Raw genomic sequence first — 14,650 nt, forward strand, 5'->3', positions numbered from 1 at the left:
GTGGGAAGTCGGAACCCAAATTACAGGCTCTGGGGAATGAACATCTTGTCCCAGGGCCACCCTGGGAGAGCCATCAGCCTCATTGTCCAGGAGTGAAACCCATCAAGAGGAGTCACTGAGAGCAACTCTCTGGATCATCACTTGGACTAGGAGAATTGTTGCCTGGGGGTGTAGGACACATTATGCGACGCAGGGGAAGAATATTTTTGGATTGCATAGGACTTACAATGGGAAGTTTGGGGAAGGACCCCAACCATTGCAGTCTGTCCTGTCTGTGTGAGCCAACGCAGGCAGGTCACAAGAACAACCAGAGGCCACAAATGCAATTGCCGAGAGCAAATTTATTTTTGATACCTTGCTACCAGGGGATCCCTGAAACAGCACTTAAGCTCCTGGGTAAAGGTCAGACAACTGGGGACGCGGGCATTGCAGAATTCAGCCCCGGTAGGAGATCAACCAGCCTGCTAATTTCATGTAGGGCTTCACACGGGCACAGTTTACCACACTGCTTTGATCTTTGCCTGCAGAAATCTCAAGGATGTACGATAAGGTGTCTTTATGACTCTTTTCACAGGCCTGTTGTTTAAACACAGAGGTTCTACTGGTGATTTATGTGTTTTTCTACACCCCAGCTGCAGTCGCTTGAGTGTATTTACAGTTCTCCTCCTTCCCATTCTTGCATTATTCCCACACATTCCACCCCCTCACTCAAGAGACAGCTCCTGCTGGGGATAGCAAAGCCAGAGATGTTCATTTGGGTTTGTGAGGTGTAGCACAGAACAATTTACAGGGGCACACAATAAACATACACAGAAAAAGGGAAAAACATATCTCTACAATACTGCTTTGAATCAGGTGTCCCACTCATCTTGTCAAGGAATTAAATGAGTAATTCAGCCAGGCATTATCAGTAGATAGTTTCCCTTCACAGAATCACAGAATCAAAGATTGTCAGGGATTGGAAGGGACCTCAAAAGATTATCCACTCCAATCCCCCCGCCGGAGCAGGAACACCCAGGTGAGGTTACACAGAAGGCATCCAGGCAGGTTGGAATGTCTGCAGAGGAGACTCCACAGCCTCCCTGGGCAGCCTGTTCCAGGCTCTGGCACCCTCACCGGGAAGAAGTTTCTTCTCATATTTAAGTGGAACCTCCTATGTTCCAGCTTGCACCCATTGCCCCTTGTCCTATCATTGGTTGTCACCCAGAAGAGCCTGGCTCCATCCTCGTGACACCACCCCTTTCCATATTGATCACCATGAATGAGGTCAGCCCTCAGTCTCCTCCAAGCTCAAGAGCCCCAGCTCCCTCAGCTTTTCCTCATATGGGAGATGCTCCTCTCCATCATCTTTGTGGCTCTGTGCTGGACTCTCTCCAGCAGTTCCCTGTCCTTCTGGAACTGAGGGGCTCAGAACTGGACACAATATTCCAGATGCGGCCTCACCAGGGCAGAGGAGAGGGGGAGGAGAACCTCTCTGACCTACTGACCACCCCCCTTCTAATCCCCCCAGGTCCCATTGGCCACAAGGGCCCAGTGCTGGCTCAGCCCACAGCACCCCGTGTTCCCAGCTGGTCTCCCATCCAAGTACTAACTGGGCCCGACCCTGCTTAGCTTCCGAGATCAGGAGCCAGTGCTGGCTCAGCCCACAGCACCCCATGTTCCAGGCTAGTCACCCATCCAAGCACTAACTGGGCCCAACCCTGCTTAGCTTCCCAGATTGGGCATTCTCAGGGTGCCATAGTTGTATATATTATAAATATACACATATGTTCCCCAAGTATATCCTGATAGTATCTGAACTAAACCCTTTTTTCAAGGGCAGAGTAGAGGGGCAGGAGAACCTCTCTGACCTACTGACCACCCCCCTTCTAAACCCCCCAGGTCCCATTGGCCTTCCTGGCCACAAGGGCCCAGTGCTGGCTCATGGTCATCCTGCTGTCCCCAGGACCCCCAGGTCCCTTTCCCCTACACTGCTCTCTAACAGTTCGTTTCCCAACTTATACTGGAACCCGGGGCTGTATCACTCTGGGTTTAACAACCTGGTGTGGGTTAATTGCCCACACAGATTGGAAAGTCGTGGCCTGCACTTTTTCAGATTGGACTTCAGTTAGACCTTGGGTCTGTGGCACCAATAACATTGTTCCAATACTGTCACCTCTAGATAAAACACAGGTGTTCACCGAAGATACCTGAAATATAAGAACTCAAGAATGTGATATTAACGAAGGATGTAACATAAGAGGAGAAGTCAGGGTACAGAACTGTACAGCATCCTCTGCAGTTATATGAATTTTTACTTCCAGGTCAATAGGCTGCAGTCCCACTTTACAATCCATTGGTGTGAATAATTCCATTTCCCCGGTAGTTAGTCCTGACACTGTATCCACAGCAGTGTGTACATATTGCCACCCTGTAGATGGGGGCAGGGGGTCGATATAATCAGCCTGACAGGTATGCAAGGCCCACTGACCCTGTTTTATCTTTCCCCATGGCCTACATAATGCCCTTAAATGTACCTGAGTACAAGCAGCACAAAGATGTACGCATATTTTACAAGTCTATAATAGCAAAGGGGTTTGATTGTGAGCCGTGTTTCCTGCACGTGCAGTATAAGCTGATTGATGTCCACAAGCTATATGCACATTTCGATCTTGAGCATGCAACTCGTCAGGGGCCATATTATTTACTTCCCTAGTGTTTTGTGACTTAAATGTATCAACTTTGTTGTGCTCTTCTATTAACCCTTCACAAGGGGAATCCACCTCCACAGAAGATGTAGGGATAAAAGTTTTGCAATGCCCTAAAGATCCCCCAAAGGCATGCGATTGCTTATTGTGGCTGGTACAGAAAACTGCTGCTCTGTTTGGTATTTCTCGAAGCTGTCCATGCCAAACTATTCCTAAAAACAGTACAGTAGCACTAGGGCCCTGTGTTTTTGTTGGATTAGTTGCCCGGCCTTGGTCCTCTACATGAAATTTCAGTGATTTGACAGCTACTTCAGTTTCTTATCGTGACACTGCCATGATCAGCAATATAATGGCAAACAGAAATGGCACCTGACCAGAGTGCGACATTGGCTACTATCATTTGGTGGCAAATGGAGGGACTGTGTTTGTCAGGCAACATGGGGGGACCACAGAGATGATTCTTGCTGTTGTAGGGAGGAAATTCATGCTGCCAAAGCTCAATGAGAATTGAAGCTGTTCAATAATGTGAAGGGCAATTTAAAAAGCTTTTTAAAATATATTAATGGCAAAAAGCAAACTAGAAATAACTTTGGCATGTTACTTGATGAGCATGGTCACCTTATTAACAGGGACATAGACAAAGCTGAGATGTTTAATGCTTTCTTCACCTTGGTCTTCAACAGTGATGATGGACTTGTGGGCCCCCATAACTCTGGCCTGGAAAACCACGGCTGTGAGAACGATAAACTCCCAAACGATCCGGAACTTGTACTGGATCTGCTACTGCAGCTGGATCCCTACAAGTCGATGAGGCCTGATAAGATTCATCCAAGATTGCTTGAAGAGCTGGGGATGTCATGATACAACCTGATGGAATGGCAGGAAGATGTGCCAGGGGAGGGTCAGCTGGACATGAGGAAAAGGTTCTTCACCCAGATGGTGCTGGAGCACTAGAACAGGCTCCCCAGGGAGGTGTCATGGCCCCAAGCCTGACAGTGTTCAAGAAGAGACTGGACAACGTCCTCAGACACATGGTGTGAACTGTGGGGTTGTCCTGTGCAGGGACAGGAATTGGACTCGATGATCCTGTGGGTCCCTTCCAAACCAGGACATTCTATGATTCTGTGTATCCCTGAGGCAATACTTGGAAAGTATATTGCTTTTGTTGCCAGGTAAAGGCAAACTGGTCTTGTATTGAGCTGGCAGGTGGGTGTCGCGATTGAGAGACGGGGACGCAGCTTGATGCAAGCAAGATGTCCGATTTATTGAACTAACACACATACATTTATACGTTCTAAGTTAAGCGTGTCTTAAGTTGATTGGCTAATCACTCTAACACATGCGCAAGACTAGCAAGACTACCCAAACAAAGTTTGTTGATTAGGTGATGTTCCCGCGACTATCAGTGGCCACCTGTGGTCACGTGTTGTTCTTTGTCCTAGGGCTTAGGCATTTGCTGATAACCACAAGTTCTTTGTTCCTGGGCCTTGTCCGGGCATGTTGTGTTCCATGTCAACACTCGATTAGCATACAGGCCTCAGGCCCAGGCAACAGCTCTCGCTAACCCACAGGTGGGGGTGGGCACAGTGCTGGTGATGGGGTTAGGGACGGTTGGATTTTTCGCATAAGCATTAATTTTTGCCGTTGGCAAAACATTTCTAATGTTCTGATCCCGTCTATTTCTGACCATGGGATACCAGCTTGTGCAAGGTCATTCTGCATTTGTGTCCTCATAACCCACGCTGTAATTCCTTTTGGTTTTGCTGCCTTTCCTTTATTTACCACCCAAACAGAGGGTCCCAAAATTACAGCCCAAATTTCCCCCAAGGAATTTATTAGAGCACCTACATTACCCGTAGCATTTGTCCCTGCTGCTGTCGTCAAGGGTTTTAGTGAGGCAGGTGCTCCTCTCAAAAACTGCATTTTGACAGTTGTTACTGCTACACTGTCCAGATTGGATCCTAACAGCAATGCATGAGCCATCCCCATCTGCCACATCCAATTAACACCTTTTGCATTGCACACCAGCTTCTGAGGGTTGACACTGATTTGACAGGTTCAGCATACGGTGGTAAAACTCCTGCACACAACCATTGATATGTTGTAATGCGACAACTTCACGGTCAGGAGCTCTAAGATGGGTAAATAATTACCATACCCATCTGCTGGCTGACTTGTGAGAAGAATCCAGTGCTGCTTTCCATGGCAACACATGCAGAGCCGTTTCAGTTGCCTGGGGAGTAACCACTGCCCTGTCATCAATCTCAGGCCCTGCCTCTGGCAGAGCCAATTGATCCAGGAAAGTGGCCACGGGGGCACAGCGCTCAGTGCTGGGCCATCCCTGAACACAGGGAGTCACCAGCACGGCCGCCCCAGTCCTTGACCTTTTTGCAAACCATGGCATGGCTGTTTCTGGTGATGCTGACCGTGCCAAATGTGTGAGCTGACACAGGCAGGTCACGGGAACAACCACAAACTGCAGATGAAATGCAAAGTGTAATTTATTTTCTTTACCTTGCTAACGGGGGGATCCTCAAAAAAGCACCTGGGCAGAGGTGACACAAGCAAGAGCACAGGTGCTGCAGAGCTCAGTCCTGGCTGGATCCCAGGACCTGCTGGTTTCACCTATATATCAGGGATTCATGCAGGTGCCTTTTACCACACTGCTTTGATATTTACCTGCAATAGGGCAGGAATTTCAAGGTTGTTGGAGAAGGTGCCTATAAGACTTTCACAATTCTATGTTATATAAAGGCAGAGGTTCAACCTGCGAAGCACACGCGGCTAAACAAAAATAAGTGTGATTTGTGTTTTTCTACACCCCAGGTACAGTCACTTAAGCTTGTATTTACAAATCTCCTCCTTGCCAGTCTTCTGTTATATTCCCACAACCTACAATTAGTGTCGTACTTGGTCTAAAGCTGGAGCTGGCTTTTCTGGCTAGTTACTTTCGTTAGTTCAGGTTTTCCAGCTACTTTGGTTAGTTTTGTTTGGAAGTTCTGTTCTGTTGGGAGTTTTGAGTGAGTTCAGCCTTTTGCCGTTCTGTCATTTTACAGTTGGCCCTTGGGCCTTTCTGCCTGTTGCCCTTTTGCTCCCTCTTGCTGGGATCAGCTGTTCAGGACCAAGGTGCTCCCTTCTGCAAGACTGGCTGTTCCGTGTGACTGGAGTTACATGAGGGATTGCACTGAGTATATTTTTAAATTTAATTTAATTTGATTTTTTAATATTTTTTTATTTTTTATTTCATTTTATTATATACATAGTAGTAGTAGTAACAGTAGAATGTTAGTAGTAGCAGTAGTATATTATACTATACTATTTTTATTGTCTTATTAAAATGCTTTTTCTGAACCCATGGGTTTCTCCCTTTCCTTCAGTTATCCTCCTTATCCCACTTGGTCAGATGGGGGAGTATGTGAGTAGCTATTGTGGTCTTAGTTGCTGGCTGGGGTAAAATCATGACAGGGAAGAATAGTAGTAGCTCAAGAAATCCTGAAAATCACTTTCCAAGATGATGGCTCTGGAGGTCCAGAGTGGACCTCAGGATAAATAAATGTCATTCTGAGCACAGTGCTGTGGTCATTCAGAAGGACTTTGGATCAGCCATGGCTTTGTGTTTCAAGGAACAGCTGGTGGGGATGGAGAGACAGCAGCACAGGTGGGGACACACTGGGGTGAGAACATGGTGGGGAAGTGCATGGGGTGTCTGCAGCCTGTGGGGAAACAGCCATAGGCCTGGGACAGTGTAGGATGGACTGTGGTGGAGATGGCGAAGGGCGCTGGTAAGGCTGGATATCCCTGAAAGACCCAAGGTCTTTGTCCCCTTGGCTATGGCTGGTGTCCCTGACAGCGAGGCCGAAGAGGAGACACATGGTTGTCATGGCCATGGCACCCCATTGCCTCCTTGCACCCCCCAGGGAGTGTCACACCATTGTCCTGCACTGGGCATCATCCCCACATCCCCAGGAAGAGCCCTGAGACACACGTGAGGGACAGGATCTCCCTTCCCAGGGGCAGGGGGTCAAGGCTTGGCCATTCTCCTTCATCAAGCAAATCAATGTCTTTCTCAGCATCAGAGCTGCTGCACTTTGCCTTTGCCTGATGCAATCACTGCCTCCAATTATCTGCTCTAACGAGTCCCTGGGGAGGCTTTGTCAGTAACAGCCCTCAGTGGGGCCCATTAATGCTTCAAGGTACTTTGGGCTTTGCTTCTGACTTGGACTTCTTGAGGAGATTCTTCAGTCTGTCCTTGGGATCTGAGGTTCATGGACTCAGCACCAAATACGCCATGGGGCTCATTAAAACACAGAAAGCCCTAACGAATGATGTTTCTTTCTGTAATTTTCTTCCAATCTTCAAGACTTGTAGAACTAACTGGAGAGGTTTCAATGGGACACTTACTGATGAAGATTTCAAAGATTTCATAAAGGAGGGTTTTTTCTTTCAAGGGTACTTTCTGTCATTTTTCAGTGTATAGAAGAAGTGACAGCAGTGTTCTACAATGGACATTGATCCAGAGGGTCTCCTGAAGACATCTGGACAGGCAGGAGAACAGTCCCTTGAGGCTGGACACTGTATGGACAACCTTGCTCCTCACCCCCCCTCCCCAGTCTGCCCGTTCCCTCATTGGCCACCTGGGACTTGCATCACTTTTCCTCACATCAGACTTCTCCACTGAGCTCTGCAGATGGATGCTGCAGCTCCTGTACACCAGCTCCCACCTGCTCTCCTGTGTAAACACTACACAATTTCATAAACACTAAACCACTTTCCTCAACTGTGTGTGTAAGCTGGATCTAATGAGGTCCACCATCCACAAGGGACATCCACACAAGAAATGTTTTAGACAGAGAGATAGGAAAGAATAGGTATAAACACAATTAACCTGTTGACTACCATGTTAATTAAATCTCTGAAGAATGGGGCAAGTTTGTAACTCCCCGAAGCTCAAAGCAGAAACCAGAGAGTTGAGAGGCAACTGAGTGACCAAAGAGCAAGTGGAGGAGGAAACCTGAGAGCACTGGGAAGGGCAAACGTCCAGACAGTCTGCTAGAAAGTTGTCCTTTGACATGGACATTTAATCAGGAGAGGTGGAAACTCCTGAATGACGAGGGAGATGAAATAACAGAGTGTTAGTAATAGAAGTACAGGGGAAGACCAATATTTGTTTTCGTACTCTTAGTACACTTCCTGGTAATTCACTTTTTAGCATTTTTTTGTGTTTCTGGTGGGGGTTTTTTTGTTTGTTTTGGATTTTTGTTTTAATATGTTAAAAATAAGCCAACAAAAAACCCCAGAAACAAACAAACAAAACAAACAAAAAACAAAAACAAAACCCCAAACCAAACCAAAAAACAACAACAACAAAAAAGTGCAGCTTTCCAGGCAGACATCAGTCATCAGTTGTCTCACCATAAACAGCCAGTGCCATTTGAGGGGCCCCAGTGCACCTGAGGTGCTGGCCTGGGATTGGCATCTATCACAGAGGACCTGGGGGAGACCAGAGCACCTTGCAATGCAGTGGAGCCTGAGCAGGGGTTCCCAGGGCATCTACACTGGCACCAGGTGTCTGTGTCCCTGGAGCTGAAGACATTTGTGTCCTAAATCCATTCCCAGTTCTGGAAAACTCTTTGCTTTTCAAAGAAAAGAAATCCCCCCACAAAGGCTCAAAAAAAAAAAAAAAAAAAGAAAAAAAGAAAAATAAAGAGAAGTATTTTGACACCTTCCTTTGCTTTGGATCTTTGTCTTCAGTTCTTCTTATTTTAATTTTCTTTGACATTAAGTGACATCTGTTGGGCCTGCAGGCATTAAGCCAAGATCATTTTGTGTCTTGAATAGTGCCCCATGCCCTCTAAACCTTCCCTGCCCAGGACTCCTCACACTTTGCCCAGGGCAAGTCACACTGAGGTGTTGGCTGGTTCACTGCTTGAGATGTTGGTTTAGATGGTCACCTACAGCACAGCTGGATTCATGGCCCATAATCGTCTGCTCTGCTCCAGTTAGAAACAGAGCCCAACATCACAATGGGATCGTCAGAGAACTGAGGTTAAAGGGACCTCAGGAGTCTGCAGTCCAACCTGTCAGAAACTGGGTCACACCAAGGTGTTCAAGCCTTGATTCAATCAGAGATTGAAAACCTGCAAAGACAGAGACTGTGCAGCCTCTCTGGGTGACCTGAGACAGCACTTGGCTGAGCTCCTGGGGAAAAAGCTTTTCCTTATGTCCTGGCTGAACCTCTCTCACCTTCCACCCATTCTCTTTTGTTCTTCTACCACACACCATGGTGAAGAGCCTGGCTGTGTGTTCTCCATGGCCTCCTGTAAGAGTCGGTTCGAAGAACAGTATTTGCCTCAACATCACCATCAGGGACTTGGAGAACAGATGCCCTGATAGAAAGAATTGGACAATGGCTTGGAGAGAGGCCTGAGGAAAAGAATTGTGTTGTACAGGTCTCTCCAACTCGGGGGCTACAGGTAACAATAGCTGCTGTATGGATTCCACCTGCTGCCGCAGCCAAACTTGCCCCCACCTCCTAAAAGGAATTGTGTTCTACAGGTCTCTCCAACCTGGGGACAATAACTGCTGTCCAGAAGATGGATTTTCACCTGCTGCCTCAGCCAAACTTGCCCCCACCTCCTCCCTGCTACTAAGGCCAGCAAAGAAGAGCATGGGCAGAGGCTTGACGAAGGTCTTGATGTCGCCCAGCGGACCAGTAAGAGACCCCTGAATCGAGGCGATGCAGACGGGTTCTGGCAAGCAAAGTGGGGACTCTTCGGGCCTGCACAGTTAAGCCTGGATTGCAAAACAAAGGCAGTGATTGGCCTCAATCCATGGGAGCGAGGCAGGGCGAAGAAGCATAAAAGATGATTCCCAACTGGACATCATTGAGCTCACACCACCAAAGGATCACACATCACGATGGAGGACCGGCAGGACGCTGTACAGGACCTGAGACCATAGGGACGCCTTTGGACTCGTGGTGGTAGCTAATCCTCTTTCCCCCTTTTTTTCTCTTTCTCTTTTCTCCACTTTCTCTATCGCATGCCGCTTTACAGACAAAATAATAAAGTTAACACTGTTTGGTTGGATTATAACCCTGTAGCATTTTGGTCGCTTTGAGATCAAAGTAAATGAACCATCACGAGTCCATCAACGAATGGACCGTGACATTAAATTGGTGTCATGGACAGGATTGTGAGAAAACAAAGGAGTGCAGGTACTGTGTGGTCTGTAACAGGGGAAGAAAGTTTCGCTCCATCCACACCTGGCCCTCCACCCGATAAGGTGAGAGGTGTCCAGAAAGCAAGGGGGGCGATTCAGATTTCCCGCTCGCCACACACGCCTTGGTGTTGAGCATTCCAACCTTGAGTTGAGGGCTCTGTCTCTAGGATCACAAAGTGCAAAAATGGGTGTTGTTCTCATGTTGATGAGAATTGTCTGCTAGGGAGAGTGTAGGGGCAATCCTGAGTATTCGTGTAATTAAGTTGAGCCTTCCCGTAGCAGATTTTTGGCCCCTCCAGCCACTCGGGAAAGAGAAGGGTGACACAGCAGTTGCTGTGCTTTTGTATGACTAAGTTGTCCCTTCCCGAAGTGGGTTTGGTCCCTTCATAATAAGAATGACTGAAAAGGCTGATAATCAAGATTTTTGGTTAGGGAAAGATAGAGACGTGTTCTACACACTTCTAGCAAAGTATGGGGCTCGACCCTCCGTACCCAGAGAAGACTGGGCTTGTAATAATTGGGCTGATTTACAGAGTGTAGCGGACCGAGTGATTTCTCTACAGACCAAGTCTAACTTTAGATCAGATAAGAACAAAGCTATAGTCTGTGCTGTCCTAGGAGCCAGCCTAGTCGCAGTGATTGAAGATCGCCTCAGGCAACGTAGTAATGAAAGCAAAATTATAGAATCCCTTGAAAATCTGGTGCAGATTTTGCAAAAAACAATCTCCGATTTAGAACAAGAATTAGAAAATTGTTTTCAATAATTAGAAAAGGAGAGGGAAGAAAACCGCTCATTAAAAGCTGCTCTAAAGGAGAAATGTTTAAAAAACACACAGGTGCTGAGGGAGCGGGAGATAGAGGAGAAAAGTATCCGACAAATAAATCAAATTTACCCTCAGAAAGAATTGGAGGAGACGAGGAAACATTATGAGGAATACCCACATGTGAGACCCTTAGTGAAAACAGAATATTTTTATGCAAATGAGGAGGATACTGACCCTCACATTACGACTAAGAAAACACCTTACACTGCCACTGAGTTGGCCAAGCTAAAGAGAGAGTACGGTCGCCTCCCTAAAGAACCTGAAACGGAGTACGTGTGGCACATATCCCTAACTGGGAGAGACCAAATTCAGTTAAGTGAACAGGAAGCTCATGGTTACTGGGGGCATGAAGTTTTCTTAACAACTGGTGACAGATGTGCCCCATGGTCCCTAACCCAGCGAGCTGCTTATTGGGCTGGAGGGCTAAAGCCTTTAGATAGGGGAGAGTCTCTGGCAATCACTGGCACACCTGATCAATCGCTAGGAAGTGTACACAAAGCAGCCTGCTTGCAAATGATACATGAAAGAAAATTGATTCCCGAATGTGAATCCTCAATGATGCTGCCAGTGAGTCCTGACATGATGACTCCCTTGATAAGGGGACTTCCAGAGTCACTTAAACCTTCAAAGGACAATCGCATTGATGAGCCCAGTAGAAAGACTGGAAGGTTTGATCAGAAGCCAGGGTACCAGAAGTGGGAGCCAGAGGGATGGAGCTGACACTACCATTGATTCACCCTTCACCCCTGCCCCGACTTCCCCCAACCAACCAAATACTAAAAAGGTGTGGATGTGGGGGGAAGCAGCACAAGAATTGATACGTTATAATAGGAAATATGGCCCTGTAAAAATCCTAGAAGAAAGGTTGAGAGGAATCCGTCATATTGAAGTCAAGAATCTGGCCCTTTCTACCGGCTGAGCTCTGGAGCTGAGGGACAACAGAGATGCTCTCAAGGATGTTTTTCAATAGTGGTACAATCACTAATAACAGTCACAGGGAACTCCGTATTCTCTGTGATGATGATGAAACAAACTTTCATTCCCAACAGTCATTGTTGCTTCTCAAAAGAGATGCTACGTCTTGGCAGCTGACCTCCTGCATGAAGTACTTAGACCTGTGTTTTTTCTCTCTCCTCTACTTTTTCTGTGATTGAAAGAGGACACCTGTTGGGCAGAATTGCCCCCGAATTCTCGCTCTTCCACACCTGTTCTCCTTTTTTTCTGGTGTGAGGGGGAGGTGGCATAGGGGAGTTGTTTCTTTTTTAGCCAAAGAAAACCAAGGAACAGATCCCAGGTTGCCGCAAAGGCACAAAGGAATCCAGAATGTTTATGTGGTGTGCACTGACACACACCGTCACCTGCATTTCCAGTCTCTGAAGTCCCAACAGTGCAGCAGAGACTGGAGTTCTGAGCCCCTTTCATCTGCCCTGCGTGACACATGTAAAATGAAACTACCCCTGCCAAAAAGTTGGTTTTGATTCTCTTCACAGCCTGAGGCCCCACATGGGTCAGGAGATGAGCCAGGATACCCAATGAGGACTCACATGCTCTGCACTTAAAGTTCAGGTGTTCCCAGGAATCTCAGCAGACAAGAAATGTGATTCCTGGGTACAATGAGCTGGTCAAGAGCGTCGTCTCCATTTCTGTAACGATGGCTTTGCTGCCTGGCTGATGTGCAGACTCTCTACATGGATGCTGACACCTCTTAAGCAACCTGCTCTGAAAGGATCAACAAGGTGGGCATGAGGACAGCAAAAAAGAAGAACTTGGGTGGGGACAAATGAAAAGGGATGCACAAGATGTGGTCAGGGCTGTTTGGGGGCACTTGTAAAACAGCCGTGGACCTCATGTGAATTATTCCTGTGGCCAGGGAGAACTAGAGAACTGTCCCTAAATTGAAAACATGAAGGGGATGAAAGGACAGCATCATTCAGGCTGGATGGGACCTTGGGAGGTGTCTTGACCAACCTCCCGCTCAAAGCAGGGTCATATCAGATAACTCAGGGCTTTATCCAAACACATCTTGGACACTTTCTGGGGTAGAGTGCATGCGCACTCTTGGAAAACAGCTTCCAGGGCTTGACTGTCCTCAGGATTGGAAAGTTTCTCCCTTTATCTAGAGCCTTTTAAGTCCAACCATCCAGATTGTTTTTTACCCACCTACTTGCACACCGATGCAGACCCTATTATCCTTCCTTGGACACAAGAATATTGTGGGGGATGATGCTGAATGCCTTCCTGACTTCCAGCTGACAGACCACCACTGCTCTTCCCACATCCAGCAACCCTGTCCTTTCCTCACAGAAAGCAAAGAGGATGGACAGACACAACCTGCCTTGGGTAAACCCCTTCACCTTCTCTTTCAGACACCCAGAAATGGGGTCCCAGTGGACATGTTCTGGGGCACAGCCCTTAGATCCCCTGCTCACCCATTGGCCATTTTTGAAAAGTGCACACAATGTGTGAGAGCTGCCAGTGGTCAGGGAGTCCCCCCAGTCTCCATGAGCTTTCCAAGAAGGTGGAGAGTGGCCTCACTGTGACATCGTCCTGCTGTCTCAGCTCCTGGGGTGCTGCCCCTCCTGTCCCATAGACTGGAAAGGATTGTGTTAGTTCCAGGGACCCCTGATTTGATCCCCATCCACTGCTGGTTGTTCTGCCTCCAGTCACAGAGGCCTGAGAGACCTTGCTGGTGAAGATGGAGGACCAGAGACACAGAGAATATGACTTCTTTTTCTTATTAAATTCATCAGTACCCACACGGTGCCTTTGTTTCTCCTTTAACAGTTCCTGCAGCAGTAACAGCTCATTATAGGGCCCTTGAATTGCCTTACAGGTCTAGACTGAGTTTTGATCTGGCCTGTTGCTGTGCTTGGAGGCTGCTGTGCTTGAAGACCAGATGAACTAACTTCTGCCACCCTGCCTTGGCAGTTTATTCCATCCATGTCACAGCTCTGTCTGCAACGCTGACAGCTCCAGCTCACCCAGTCAGGTCCCTGGCTGAGGACATTGCCTCACATCTGGGCTGAACCACCCCAGCTGTGGCACCAGGAAACCTCTGACCTGCCCCATGGAAACCTGGTACCAAGTGTCCAAGAGCCCGTGTGTGCAAAGGCTTTGCTTCAGAGCAGAGACATGAGATGGTCAAAAGATTGATGAATGTCTCTCTAGACCTAGGAGTATAAACCCAGAATATAATGCCTAAATTCATTCCGGGGAACACATTCCTCCCCCAGTTTGGAAAAATTACATCCTTTGCTGTAACATTGCTGGTGTCCTGCCTAATGATGGGACAAGAAAAGGTGATTCTCATACCAATTTACTTTTTAATACAAAGAACACAATGCTGGCAAGAAGTGTCACTGCTGAAGAGAGAGAATCAACATCAGTGATTACTTGAGGTTGTTTCAAAGGATGTGCCCCTGGAGCCCCAGGGCCACCTGGAGGGAGCCCAGAGGGGACAGAGAAAGGGACATCATGGACTGCTCCTGTGCTGCTGAGCTGGGCTGGGCTCCTGGGACAGAGGGAGCTCATGGCAAGCGGCAGCGCTGCAGAGAGACAGCTCTGCCCAGGAGCAGCTCCTCTGCAAAGCGTATCAGGGCTGAGGGCTCTGTCTGCAGCACCGAGGAGAGAGGAGCCAGGGAGAGAGGGGAAACGCAGTCTGGGGTGGGAGGATGCTGAGAGATCACTGGGAGAGAAATCTTTAGCGATATGAAGCCTGTGGATGTAGGGCATTGCATCTGCAAATCATGGTAGGATCTCAGAAAGCTGTCACATTGCAGAGCCTGCGAGAGACGTAAAGTAAAACTCTCGGAGATTCTCTGATGCAGAGGAGAGGATGTGCTGAAGAGCAGGGATTGCCTTGTGCACTGTCAGAGTGACAAGACATGAATGCTGTGTTCTGCCAAGGATGGCTGTGGG

This window comes from Caloenas nicobarica, chromosome 32 (assembly GCF_036013445.1).
Source record: "Caloenas nicobarica isolate bCalNic1 chromosome 32, bCalNic1.hap1, whole genome shotgun sequence".
In the NCBI taxonomy this organism is placed as follows: domain Eukaryota; kingdom Metazoa; phylum Chordata; class Aves; order Columbiformes; family Columbidae; genus Caloenas; species Caloenas nicobarica.